We start from the raw sequence: 14,986 nt of genomic DNA on the forward strand, positions 1-14,986 counted from the left end.
TTCCCTGACCGGGAATCGAACCCGGGCCGCGGCGGTGAGAGCGCCGAATCCTAACCACTAGACCACCAGGGAAGAGATAATAAAAGCTTCCTGTAGGCTGTACTCCTGCTCGCATGTACAGAGTTAGTATTTTCTCCACGCAAAAGTTTCCACTGCAATCACATACAATCATTTCACGTGCCTGAATTGAGCAAAGCACCTAGACTGCACGCTGCAGCAGGCACAAATCTTGTGCAAATCGGCAGAGACTGGCTTTGCCCTCCCGCAGTTAATTTAAACTTTGAAAGAGCTGTACGTGCGGGTTATAGGTTTTACGGCTCTTTTCAAGGCTGTCTGAACAATGCTAAAATAAGAGGGGCTGCTGATCCACCCCCAAATCTCTCCTTTACCCCTTAGAGCCCCTCCATAATACAGGGCAAATAAAGATCTGATGGAAAAGAGCCCTGGAAACAAAACACATACATGTTTTTAAATACACTGTCAATGAAAAGAAAGGAAGGAAAGAATCCTTGGTTTGTTTTCCCATTTTAATCCAATGGGATTAAAATTTCCTTTCTGAGATAGCAAAGGTAATTTATTATTACTTAAAAAGAACATGTCAGGAGTGGGATTTGAACCCACGCCTCCATTCGGAGACCAGAACACCCAGTTGAGGGGAAGACAGAGCCTTGAGTCTGGCGCCTTAGACCACTCGGCCATCCTGACACTGACAAAGGGACGTTTGAAACAAGTTCCTCATAATCTCTCTGCAGACGTGTCTTCCTTTCACACTTCCTCACATCGTTTTTGTATTGTGCTCAGAGGCCCCAGGACCGACACTCCATGACACACACAGACCCACGACTGCTGCTGAGCCACAAAAAGGATCACAGACGCATCTAACTACTCCCGCTGGTTTAGGCAGGTGGCTTAGACAGACTCTAAACTGGACTACACCAGCTGCTCTGTTTGCTGCTGTTTAAATGATACTCGCTCCTCTTCCTCAATACAGCAGCTCCCTGCCAGGAACGCGCTAGCCCAGTGTTTATCGGGTTTCAGCCCGTCTTCCCGACACAGATTTTTTCCCCATATCCCTTTTCTCCCTTCTCCCAGTGTACCTGCCCAATTTCTCCTACCTCCCTCTTCTCACTTGTTTCCCTTCCCCATCCCCAGGACAGAGTCAAAGGGTATAAAGTTCACCCAGGAGGGGACTTCACCATTCAGCTAGCCCCGCTGAGTAGATCCTGTGCTTGGATTGGCTCTCTCATTGGCTCAAAAGAGAGAAATAGTGAGCTCTGATTGGTCGTGTTTGCAGTCATATCTTAATCTATCCAATCCTCTTCCCTATACACTCTGCTCCGTGGCATGGCTATAGTACTTGCTGCTGTACACTATCATAATATCAAACACCTATTTCCCTTCCAGTCCACACCCTCAACCCAGTGCAAACCACTACAGCCTGGTGCATAGTAGAGATCTTTACCTTCCAGCCGGAAAAACAAAGTCACACACACAGGTCTCAGCCCTCTCGGGGTGTGATTATGCTGTACAGACATATAATAAAATACAGCTGCTGCTGGCACAACAAGCTCAGGGCAAAACTTCCAAAGGTATTTAGGTGCCTAAAGATCCAGATAGGCACTAAGCGGGATTTTCAAAAGCACCTAACTCCCGTCGAAATCAAATGGAGTCTGCACTTAGCCTGCTTCAGGTGCTTTTGAAAACCCTGTGTGATGCCCATCTGTATCCTTCGGTGCCCAAATACTTTTGAAAATAGGTCTAAAAGACGTTAAATCCCAAACCAAAAGCCATCCCATTCTTATTCTTCTTTGGGAAACAAGAAACACACAACAAACCACTCCTAACATTCCAGTTTTATTATAATGCCGAGGTGATGTTACTGTCTTATTTTTCCCATCTCCCCTACAACTCTTTCATTTCTAATGCTGCCCAATCTTTTTACTCAGTCTCGGTTGTCTCTGAGTTTTCAAGGATGGCAAGTCTCCGCTTCATTCAGTCTGCCGCCTGGTGACCAACAACAGAAAGCCTCTCTCATTGATTCAGCCAGGAGATGACGGTCTCTTCATTAAAATAACGCAAATTCTCTCAGGAATTCAGGCTGTAGCATACAGGCCTCTTAAGGAGCTCTCATTGATTCAGGCTGCAGCATGATGGTCCCTTGTTTCAGGTGATGGGATGGAGTCTCTCTCCTTTAGCTGAGTATCTGGCATGCAGAAGAGTGTGAGGTTGGTCCACCAGTAGGGGGCAAAATGCAGGTTTGTTAGACATCTTTCCAGCAATTTTCAATCAGGCAGGTCTCGGGGTCTCTCAAGCTTGCTTCTCTCCCTTCTCCCCTCTTGTTCTTTCTCTCCCCCAAGTTGGGCTTGCCCCTGAGGAGAAGGGAGGGATGTTTCTCTACGCAGCCTCATTGCAGATGGGGGTGGCCGAGTGCTTGGCCACTTCCCTCGGCATCACTTGCTGCAGGGCAGCTCGCACCTCCGAGGAGCCCAGGGCAGGAAGCCGTTTCTGCTTCCTCAGGTGCTCGGCCTCGGTGGATACCTGGCTGTAGAGATCGGCCATGAAGGATTTCATCAGCCCCTTGGCCTTGGCCGACATGCGCACCTTCCTCATCTGCTGCAGCATCCGGGAGGCGTAACGGGCGGGGACACCGTTCTTCCCCAGGCCCTTCTTCCCCTGGCTGCTCTTCAGCGGCTTCGCCGCTGGCTTCTGCCTCATCTGATGCCCCGGCTGGGGCTGGGGCTTCCCCTGCTTGGGGGCGGCCTGTGGCTCATCTTGCTGGGCCTTCTGTCTCCTCTTAGTCTGGACCTTCCTTTTCCCTCTCTGGGCAGCCGCCATCTTTCCACTCTGCTCCTGCTGAGCTCAGCTCTCCCCAGCCAAATGCCACCAGCCTCCTGCCAGCTGAGATCTCATATAACAGTTAGCATGCAAATGAGGGACCACCCTGAGCTTGCTGATTGGGTAGCCAGGCTGCCACTCCAGCCAATTGCATTATGACTAGGGCTGTACGGGCCCCATTGTGCATTTGTGTGCGGCTATGTCATTTTCCCTTTCTTATGTAAATGACAGGTTTTTAAAACCCTAGGTGCTTATTGGCTGTTGGCTGGTCATTCTAGCCAATGAGGTGACCCTTAGAGATTTTGCATATTAAAATTCCATTAGTCACATATTAATATTATTGCACCAATCTTTTATTTTATTGAGTTGGATTTATTTTTATCATTCATTGTTTTATTATTTCATGTTATCAATTACATCGTAACTGAGGTAGTGGTATTCATAGTAAATTATTTATTATTATTAATTGTTATTATTATTATTTAATTATTGCAGTAGCATCTAGGAGCTCTAGCCCTGGACCTGGACCCTATTGTGCTAGGAGCCATACAAACACAGAACAAAAAGATGGCCCATTGTTTTGTTTTTAGGTTCCACCCTTCATTGTTATTTCTTCTTCTCTCTCACATAACATTGGTTTAAATGCAGAGGAACTGGACAGAATTTTTCCATGTTTTATTATCTGATTTCAATGGTGAAGGCTTCCCTTGCCTTAACAAACCCCTAGGGAACGAGCTATTGCTTCAGGGTTTGTATATTTTTTCATTTGTAATGTATAAAATGTTCCCATCCGAGTTCTCTCTAAGCACCTGTACGAATGTTCTAAAGCCAATGCACATAACAAATGGATAACTGTTAACTCCAGAAATGACCCTCTCATGATCAAAGCCAAGTTGCTTTCCGACTATTCACCACAAGAAAATAGCTGACAATGGAATGGAAAGCCCTCGTTATGTGACACAGTGAGATGTTTGTGTCTGTTTTAACCAACTCAAGTTCTCTCCAGAAAGGTGTGTAAATATCTTTCAGTATCTGAGCCTTTATACTCAGCAATTCAAACATTTCGTACAGAGTGAAATGCTTATTGTCACTGAAGTCAATAGGACAATTAACTGCAGTAAACAAGCGCTTTGCTCAGTAGTAAATGTTGGTGAGATCGGGCCCTTATCGTTTGCAGTCTTCCATTCCAGGCTGACAGAGGCCTGGAACAGAGAGTGAAAGGAGAATATCTGGGATTACATAGGATCTTAGAAATGGCAAGATATTTTCATTCCTCAGATAGTGCAAAACATTACATAGACCCTGATTTTCAGAGATTCCTAGCACTAGTAGTTCCCATTGACTTCAACTGGAGTTTAGGGCGCTTGGCATTTTTTCAAAACTAGATCATATAGATCTAATTCAACTTCCTTTGGAATCATGGAAGTTTCCCATTGGGGTCAATTGGAGTTTCCTATTGACTGCTATGGAGATGAATCAGATCCTATATGCTACAAGACAAGAAGACACTCTCATTGGCCCCAATCCAGCAGAACATCTAAGCAAGTCCATAGTCCCCTTTAAGTCAATGGAACTACAATGTGCTTAAAGTTATGCATGTGCTTAGGTGCTTTGATGTATCAGGGACTCTGGGACCAAGTTTTCAAAGGTATTTAGGCCCCTCACAATGCCAATACGTCTAGTGAGATTTTCAAAAGTGTCTCAACATATTAGACACCTAACTGCTATTGAAATCAATGGGAGGTTGGAACCTAACCTGCTTAGAGGCTTTTGAACACCTGCATCTTAGTACCTTTGCAAATCTGGCCTATTGTCAGTAGTTTTCCATCTGCTTTGCAGGTAAGATTGCTCAGATCTGACACAGTCTCTCAGGAACTCAGAACGGGCTGGGCTGTCTGAACAGACCACTTCTCTCTGTTGAGTTCCTTCCATTCTCAGTGTTGTTGGATGTTCTCAAATTTTAGGATAAGATTTCACAACCACCACCAAGATGAACACCTGCCCATGGTGGTTATTAAAAGGAAGTGTTGGGACTATTATTATTGATGGGAAATGATGCTATCGCCCTTTATAGACCCAGTCGCTTAATGCCCGGAAGCAAGCAAGGTTCTGCTGAAGAAGCCATCTCTTCCTGTTAACATTCTCATCAATTTTTACCCTCCCTTTTGAGAACAGTTACCAAGCAGATTCTAATTAACCAACTTCAGCTACACCTAATTCTTCTTCTTTATGAATGCCTTATCAACCTCGGTCTAGTCTGTGATAGGCTGGCCCTCTTTAAGATGCTACCTGATGTGCTGAGATACCACTGAGCCCACCTGTTCTGCCAGCATGGGCCCCCTTTTTACCTGTCTTGCTGAGCCAGGCTCTTAAGCATCCTCCAGAACACGTGCAGGCAGGGCCACACCCAACTGCAGAACGACACAGACACTGAGATCAGCTCTGGGAAGACTCAGCTAAAGGGACTTGTCCCAGCACTCAGGTGCCTCTCTCTCTTGGAGTGCAGATGCAAAGGTATATTATGAAATCCGCCTCCTCCCTCAATGTGGAGGAAGATATGCACAGCCTCTTACTGCCTTCTCCCCCCCACCCCCAATTATGAATTGCACAAACTGGGTTATATTATAAACACAAAATAAGTTTATTAACTATAAAAGGAAGATTTTAAGTGGTTAAAGCGATAGCAAAGAGAACAAAGCAGATTACTAAGAAAATAAAACAAAACACTCAAACTAAGTTTGTTTCACTAAAGAAATTGGTTACAACTAGTAATTTCTCACCCTAGATATTGTTGCAAGCAGATTACAGAAAGTCTTGAAAGACAGCTGCGCTGGCCTGCAGCTTGAGACCTCAGGTATTATTACCCACAAGCTAGACGTCCTTCCAGCTTGGGCTCAACCCTTCAGTTCTTGCTGCCAGGTGTTTTTCAGTTTCTCTTTGGGTGGGGAGGCAGAGGAGAATCTTGATGACATCACTCCCCTGCCTTATATAGCTCTTGTGTAAGGCAGGAACTCTTTGTCTTGCTGTGGAAAAATATGGGCATTCCAAAAAGGCATGGAAGGGGTCCCATAGCAGGTGACTCGGACCCCTGTCTCTGCAGGGCTGTGGCAGCCATTACTCACAGGGCCTCTGAAGCATCCACTGGAAGACTAAGCTCTTCCACAGTCCATTGTCTTTGCTAATGGGTCAGCAACCCTGTCTGGCTTTTTCATTGTTGTTCGTGAAGGGCTAGTTGGGGGTGACACCCAAAGTATCCCATTTGAAATACAGATGCATAGTCAATATTCCTAACTTCAGATACAGAAATGATACAGGCATACAAATTGGATAATCACATTCAGTACATCATAACCTTTCCAATGATATCTTACATGAGTCAACTTGCACAAAGTATATCTCAGTTATGCCATATCATAAGCATATTTCCATAAATAATATGGAATGGAATGTCACGCAGACCTGGTGCTGGATAAGGAATTGTGGTTGTTGAGGGTCTCTTCCTAGTGAGACTCCAAGGTCAGGTGACCATTTTAGACTTTAGCCTATCTACCATCAACCTGATATGGTTGATCATGAGGTGTTTTGGGACCTGGCAGAGGTGGATGGAGTCACTTTTAATTGTAAATAAGGGGGGGACCCAAAGGAACTAAAATTTGTGGTTTAGAGCTGGGGTTCTCAACCATTCCCCCCCCCCCCCCCCTCCCCCCATCTATAAAAAACCCATGGCCGACCTGTACCACAGCAACTGTTTTTCTGCATATAAAAGCCAGGGCCAGCATTGCGGGTAGCAAGCAGGGTAATTGCCCAGGGCCCCACACCACAGGGGCCCCCACGAAGCTAAGTTGCTCAGGCTTCCGCTTCAGCCCCGGGTGGTGGGGCTCAGAGCCCAGGGCTTCAGCTTTCTGTCATGGGCTTCAGTAAGTCTAATGCTGGCCCTGCTTTACGGACCCCCTAAAACCTGCTCACAGCCTCCCAGGGGGTCTTGGATCCCTGGTTGAAAACCACTGCTTTAAAGCAGCTCCATTCTTTCCTTTCTTGGAGATTCCATGGGGTTGTATTGGACACATCCTCCTTAAGAGAACTGTTTATTGTACACATGAAGACCCTAGAGGTAAGAGACTGTAAGACGTAACATCTTAGCTTCTTCTGCGCAATTTGGACAATACCAAAGTAGTTAGGAAGAGGAATAAATCTGGAGGAACTGGAGATGGTTGTTACTGTTCTCTAGGCTGAAAGACTAGCCTATATCCACTCTTTTCTTAATGGTTTATAATCTTGAGTTCTTGTCCTTCCAAGCTGACAACGGAGGCCTATATTCCTTTATCATCTGCAGCTAGATATTTATTTTAAGCACTGATCAGAAAAAAAGGCCTTGAAAGCCCTTTGTGTTCACTCTAGCAGAAGTCTACAACTCATTAAGACTTCATCTTAAATGCTCATAGACTCATAGACTTTAAGGTCAGAAGGGACCATCGTGATCATCTAGCTAGTCTGACCTCCTGCACATTGCAGGCCACACAACCTCTCCCATCCATCCCTGTAATAGACCCCTAACCTCTGGCTGAGTTACTGAAGTCCTCACATCATGATTTAAAGAGAATCCACCATTTACACTAGTTTAAACCTGCAAGTGACCCATGCCCCATGCTGCAGAGGAAGGCAAAAAATCCCCAGGGCTCTGCCAATATGGCCCGGGGTAAATTCCTTCCAACCCCAAATATGGCAATCAGTTAGACACTGAGCATGTGGGCAAGACCTGCCAGCCAAACACCTGGGAAAGAATTCTCTGCAGTAACTCAGAGCCCTCCCCAGCTAATGTCCCATCACTGGCCGCTGGAAATATTTGCTCCTAGCAGTCACAGATTGGCTACATCATGCCATTGTAGGCAGTCCCATCAGACCATCCCCTCCATAAACTTATCAAGGTCCATCTTGAAGCCAGTTAGCTAAAACATAAAGCACTCCCCCCCACTCCCATATAAAGAAAACATTTAGCAACAGAAATTGCTGCTAAAATCCTGTTTATTATAATGTCAAGATGACTTAATTTCTCCCCTTATGATAACATCTCATTGGCAATCCTTTGATTTGGAATGTTGGCAAATCTCTTTCCCCAGATTCTTTCAGTGAAGCAATGCAGAGAAGACAGTCTCCATCCATCAAGGAAAGTACTTCTTGCAAATTCAAGGTGTAGCATGAGAATCTTTTTTTCCCAGGTGTGAAAAGTCTTTGGTGCTGGTTCAGGATACTCTTTTCTTCTGACGAAGAATGGTATTTCTCGCAATGTTTGCTGATCCCATTGTTTCAGGATGCTGCATGACTCTCTCTCATTCATAATCATGGAGATTCCACTTTTGATTCCATCTCTCCTCTAGCTCAGCCTCATGCATGAAGAATGGCTGTACGTAGGGTTGGTCCCTCAGCAAGGGGCAAAGTGCAGCTTTTCTGGTCATCTCGAAGGCAATGATAGATCTTTAATCAGGCAGGCGTTTGGGTCAATGAGGCTGGTATTTGCTCCTCTCCCTTTTCCCCTCTTGCTTTTTCTCTTACTCCTGCCATGGTGTAGGGCCTTAGGGGGAAAGGAAAGGGATTGTTTCTCTAACGAGTCTTGCTGCGGATGGAGGTGATGGAGTAATTGGCAACATTCCCTTTCATCACCTTCTCCAGAGCGGCTTGCACCTCTGAGGTGCCGATGAAAGACCCACGTCTCTTTTTTCTCCGGCGATCGGCCTCCGTGAATACTCCACTGTAGAGATTGCACATGGAGGAGTTCATCAGCCCCTTGGCTTTGGCCGACATGCGCCGATTTCCCTGCTGCAGCCGGCCCATCATCTCAGAGATATACAAAGTAGAAAAACGTCTCTTCCCCTGGCTTTTACTCAATCGCTTCAACACCGGCTTCCACCTGCCTTGCTGTGGCTGGGACGTTTTCCGCTTGGGCTGTGGCTTCTGGAGCGTTATCTGCTGGGTCTTCTGCCTCCTCCGGATCTGGGCCTTCTTCTTTCTTCTCTGGGCAGCAGCCATTGCTCTCCACCCTGGTCTCTCCAGCTCAGTTCTCAGCCTGCAGTGGCTTTGCATCAGCTGTATTCCTATATAGTGTCAGGCATTCAAATGAGGCACTGACTCTGTGCCCAGTGATTGGCTGGCTGGGACAATGGCCTTGTTAGCCACACTGTAATGGTGATCCTCGTAATGAGGGACTCGAATTCACTCCTTCTCATGTGAAAATGAAGGAAATTGTAGCATTCCACATGCTCACGAGCTTTTGGTAGGATGAGTAGGGCAATTAAGTTGCTATGGTGATTTTTGTGGAGTATATTAGGGGTCAGCTGCCAATTAGCTGATTATTTACTATAATTTATTATTTTAATATTTACAGGAGAACCTCAGAGTTATGAACCCCAGAGTGATGAACTGATCAGTCAACCACACACCTCATTTGGGGCTGGAAGTACACAATCAGGCAGCAGAGATGAAAAAAACCAAATACTATACAATATAATACTGTGTTAAATGAAAACTAAAAAAAAATTACAGGGAAAGCAGCATTTTTATTCTGCATAGTAAAGTTTCAAAGCTGCATTAAGTCAATGTTCAGTTGCAAACTTTTTTGGGGAAAAAAACATAATGTTTTGTTCAGAGTTATGAACATTTCAGAGTTTCAAACAACCTCCATTGCTGAGGTGTTCATAATTCTGAGGTTCTACTGTAGATGTTATTATTCTACTATCACCAATAAGTATCATTACATTTTTTCTTTAATCATTTTTATCGTGGCATTATTTTTGTTAGCTATTGCTGTGTATTTATTAAGCCAGGATCTCCACTGACATAAATTGACATATGCAGTGTTGCTGTTTCCGGGTTAGTCCCAGGATATTAGAAAGACAAGGTGGGTGAGGTAATAACTTTTATTGGACCAACTTCTGTTGGTGAGAGAGACAAGTTTTCACAGAGGTCTTCTTCAGGTCAGGGAAACTAACTCATGGCGTGTCTACATGTACAGCGTTGCAGCAGTTGTAGCATTTTACTACTATGCCGACAGGAGAGCTTCAAGCTTCTCCCACCAGCATAGTTAACCCACCTCTGCAAGAGGCAATAGCTATTTCAATGGGAGAAGCTCTCCCATCAACATAGTGCTGTCAACACCAAGGTTTAGGTCGGTATAACTATATCGCTCATGGATATGGATTTTTCAAACTCTTGAGCAATGTAGTTATACTGATGTAAGCTTGTAGTGTAGATCTGGGGTTAGACTGTCACTGCTAAATGCAAGGCAGAAGAGATTGTTTAGCATAAGTAATTAACACATTTCAAGGGACCATTCAAGGTGAAGTGGCCCATTAACACTCCTCCAGTCATAGGCCAGGTGAACGCTACAAACTTTCTTAGGTATACGTCACTCAGGGGTGTGAAAAATCCACACCCCTGAGTGACAAAGTTTTACTGACCTTAGCCACCCCACGTAGACAGCGCTAAATCGGTGGGATTTTTCACACCCCTGAGTGACATAGTTATACCACTATAGGTCTGTAGTGTAGACTTGGCCTTAGTTTTCCAGACATGAAGAAGAGCTCTGTGTAAGCTCAAAAACTTCTCTCTCGCCAACAGAAGTTGGTCCAATAAAAGATATTACCTCCCCCCGCCTCGTCTCTATAAATTGACACAGCTCCATTGATTTAATCAGAACTACACTTCCACCCACTGAGAATCTGGCCTATTATTGGTATTACATATTTTCTTCATTGGTTCCACTGGCTTTAAAAAATTCCTAAGGGACTGTGCCAGGTCTTCTGGGTTTTTATTACTTATACCCTGTACTTTTATGAAAGAGTACCAAGTAATCCACATGTAACATGCAGAATCATCGAGGAGCTGCGTGAGCACAGAAGCCTCTCTGCAGAGAGCTCCTTACAAGGTCAGGGACTACAGTTTTGGCAAGGCACAATGGTTGGGGTGGCAAAATATTAAGGAAGACACAGGGTTGAGGATTGTAAATTTATTTCTGATGTCCCAATTGAACCCATCAAAGTTCTCTGTGAAAATGTATATATGCATAATGTAATCCCGCCAAAATACATAACAAGTGAGCAATTCATACCCTCAGAAAGGCTCCACCTCCAGATTAAAGCTAACTAAGCCCCGGATCCTCAAAGATATCTAGAAGCCTAACTTGTGGGAGATAAGCACCAAAATACCTTTGAAGATTTGGGCCTAAATTAGGATGGCCAGGTGTCCGGTTTTTGACCTGAAAGTCCGGTCGAAAAGGGGACCTGATGGTGTCCGGTCAGATCTACCCACTGGACACCCAAAGTCCAGTTACTGCGGGTAGAGGAGGTGGGGAGGCATCAAATCATCATCCACACCAGCCTCTACTCAGCCAGGACCGCCTCCTACCTGCATCGGGCAGCTGCAGCTCCCAGGCCCGGCTCTGCAGCTGAGTCCCTCCCGACCCATGCAGGGAGGGGGTGAGAGGGGAAAAGTAGTGAGCGATGGAGGGAGGAGGAAAGAGGAACGAATGGGGGCAGGGCCTCAGGGGGAAGGGGCAGGGCCGGAGTGGGGCCTCAGGGGCAGGGGTGGGGCAGGGTGGGTCCTCAGGGGGAAGGGGCAGGGCTCGGGTGGTTCCAGCACTCCTGCTGGAGTGTCTGTTTTTTAAATATTACAAAGTTGGCAACCCTAGCCTAAATTCCTAGCATTCCTCCTGAGGAAATAGCTGGAGACCAAACCATTTTCCTTCCAACACATTGCAAGATGCTTTTTGCTGCTAGCATTTCTTCTTTGTGCTTCACTAGCACCTCAAAACCCTCACCGAGATTGGGCACATCCACAGGAATAGAACATTTCTGCCTCAGAGAGCTTCCAATCTAAGTGGACAAGGCAGTGACAATCTTCGTTTTACAGATGAGGAAGAGGAGGTGCAGAGAGACAAAGGGCCAGGTTTTAAGAGCTGTTCAGGCACATCACAATGAAGAGAGGTGCTCAACGGATTTTGAAAAAGCATCTAGGCCATTTAGACTCCTAACTCATATTGAAATCAATGAGAATTAGGCCCCTGACCTGCTTAGGTGCTTTTGAACTTACCTATCTGCATCTTTAGGCACCTAAATACCTTTGTAAGTCTGGCCTGCTAATGAGTCTGGCTTTAGTCCTAGGAATGGCCTATGGTCTGCAACGATGACTTTGGCTGATGATCTTCTCCTGGAGATGCACAGAGGTCAAGTGTCCCTACCCACTTCATTCAGTCTCTCAGCAGCGTTTCATATGGATGACCAGGCCTTGCCATGGGACATGGCAGCAACAATGGGAACTGAATGACAATGGATCCATTCTTTACCTTCTGGGAGGTCTCACAGGATTGCAACTAACTCATCCCTTTCATGGCCTCCAGCATGGATCCATGTTCTTACCCCACTTATTTAATGAGTCTATGAAGACGGAAGAGGAAATGTAGAGATGTTTGGGGTTTGTCATGAACATACAGCTAAGGGTAGCATAAAATCCCTCCTTTACCCATAAAGGGTTAAGAAGCTCAAATAACCGGTCTGTGGGGGAAGGTTTTTGCTTTGTGCTCTATGTTGTTGTTCTCTCTGAGACAAAGAGAGAGACCACGCAAGTAATCCAGCTCCTACTGAAATTATACATCTAATATTACAGAAATAGTAAGAAATAGCAAGGAAATGCATTAGATTATCTTTTGTTTTAACATGTGAATTTTCTCTGTGCTAAGAGGGAGGTTTATTCCTGTTTTTTTGTAACTTTAAAGTTTTGCCTAGAGGGGAATCCTCTGTGTTTTTTATCTTATTGCCCTGTAAAATTACCTTCCATCCTGATTTTACAGAGGTGCTTCTTTTACTTTTTTCTTTATAATAAAGTTCTGTTTTTAAGAATCTGATTGGGTTTTTAGTGTCCTAAAAACCCAAGGGTCTGGTCTGTGCTCACCTTGGTTACCTATTTGGTTGGTATATTATTCTCAAGCCTCCCCAGGAAAGGGGGTGAAGGGGCTTGAGGGGATATTTTGGGGAAACAGGAACTCCAAGTGGTCCTTTTCCTGAATCTTTGTCTAACTCACTTGATGGTGGCAGCGATACCATCACAGGGCAAGGAATTTTTGCCTTGGGGAAGTTTTTAACCTAAGCTGGTGGAATATAAGCTTAGGGGGTCTTTCATGTGGGTCCCCACATCTGTACCCCAGAGTTCAGAGTGGGGAGGGAACCCTGACAGGGTTGAACAAATCGCCAGAATGCGACAGATATTCAACTCTACTTCTCCTGTTGGTCAAACTAAAATTCTCCTTCCTCCTCGTTCTCTCAGGATCAGGTCCTCAGCTGCTGTAAATCAACAGATAGGGCCCTTCATTTTCAGTATTTAATCTTATTTAATTTTTCCTGGGAATTTATCAGTGTTTATTACTACTACCACAAAACAGGTGAAAATCAGTGTCAAAAACTATTCATAATTTTTCTGGGTAACTATCGGGGTTTATTTTGGTGGATGGAAGGAAAGATTTTCATTTTCTTCCAATTTTAGTGTGTCAAAACTTTAAACTGTTATCTGCTTGAAATGTGTATATGGTGGGTGTGCAATTCATCGGTATGTTCAGATGTGCACAAACTTCAGAGCTTGCATGAGTGCCTGTTTGTTTATTGTTACATCTTCTAGACTAATGCATTTTCTTACTTCAAGAGACAGCTTTGCATCTACACACTGTGGCAGAGCTCCTTCTCTGCCTTGGTGGGTTCCGTGCTTCCTCTTAGCAGTGGGCTGAGGAATTCCTCTCTCCCTGGGAATTTCCCCACCCCCTGGGTTTACTGTCTGCACCTTTCGGAGGAGGGGTTGCTGCCGGCCTCTCTGATGGGGGAGGGGAGCCTCTTAGTCTCTGGTAGCTTCTCTGGGTGTAGTGGCAGCAGGCCAGATACCCAGTTCAGTCTCTCCCCTCTGGCGGGGTCTCTTCCCCCAAACCTCTGGGGCCCAGAAGGGCTGTATGCCCGGTTGGGTAGGGTTTCCCCTGCTCCTCACCTCTATACCTGTGAGGTCTTCCTTCTGGCATTTGTCAGTGTCTGCACCATCCAGCTCTCCAGTAGCATGCCTGCTCCCCACAGCTCCTATTGTGCATGCCTATCTGACTGGAGGGGAGGCTTTTAACAGGTTCTGGCAGGCCCTTGATTAGCCCCAGGTGTCCTAATTAACCTGGAGTAACCCCTGTTCAATTACCAGGGGAAAAGGGACCTGCTTATCCTGGGCCTTCTCTCATTTATGCACACCCTATCCGTGGCCCCACAAAATCGCAGGACCAACCTCCGCCTGGCAATGGCCAAAGTGGCCATCTACAACACCAGGGAGAGGATGTTGGTTGAGGGGGTTCTTTGCGACTGTGAGGTCTATTTCCTGTCCTCCCTCCATTCATGCATCCAGGCAGAGTTCCTCTGGGCGGCATCTGCTGGCTCCCTTGACACCTTCAAGGAGCAGTGGGCGCTGTCCGGGGTTCTCTGCTTGATGTCCCTTTTGGTTCTCTCTTTTTGACCCTTTGACATTCACACCTGCCCGTGTTTTCTTTTTTATTGTCCCCTGTAAGCAGTTGAGTTCCCGGGATCAGTGGATCCTCCCCAAAGGCTGAGGGAGGGTCCTTTAGCCATGGACGGGCTTACGCCCGTCCACTTCCCCTGGAATTTTCAATAGGACCACTCTCCTATAGCTGTCTGGCCTGATCCCGTCACAACACAGACTAAAGTATTATCGTAATGCATATATCTCATGAAATGTATTGTATTTTCCTAATAAAACACGTAATTTTTTATATATTTGAATGATGCAAAGGTAGAGTGAAAATCAGAAAAAAAACTAATACTTTTTGTAAAACCTGGGATTTTTTTGGTAAAAATCGGTTTAAACTGAAAACGAAGGGGCTTATCAACAGAACATCACTAAAGCTAATAGACCTATTCCAATTAAATCAAACTGAGGACCTTGCCCTTTTCTTGCAGAGATTTGCTCCTGGGTGAGTTCCGCCTGGCTTCAAATTAATACAGGTATGCGTAGGGAAATACTATAAGGAAGGAAATTAAATATGGAGCTGTTCTGTGTATGTATTGGTTGTGCCCACACTTTGTCTGATTAATTTAAAATCTGGATATTTTATTAGTCCCTTAATAAA

The 14,986-nt window shown here is 45.3% G+C and overlaps 2 non-coding genes across 2 annotated transcripts; both read right to left on the reverse strand.

Moving 5' to 3' along the window:
• TRNAE-CUC lies at nucleotides 1–72 on the reverse strand. Its single transcript has one exon. It is a non-coding gene; the product is annotated as a tRNA-Glu (tRNA).
• Nucleotides 73–596: 524 nt separating this feature from the next.
• On the reverse strand, nucleotides 597–705 carry TRNAL-CAA. Its single transcript has 2 exons — nucleotides 668–705; nucleotides 597–642 (listed from the first exon to the last, which is right to left on the reverse strand). It is a non-coding gene; the product is annotated as a tRNA-Leu (tRNA).
• Between the last annotated feature and the right edge of the window lie 14,281 nt (nucleotides 706–14,986).

The sequence above is a fragment of the Trachemys scripta genome, chromosome 14 (assembly GCF_013100865.1).
Source record: "Trachemys scripta elegans isolate TJP31775 chromosome 14, CAS_Tse_1.0, whole genome shotgun sequence".
NCBI classification, from domain to species: domain Eukaryota; kingdom Metazoa; phylum Chordata; order Testudines; family Emydidae; genus Trachemys; species Trachemys scripta.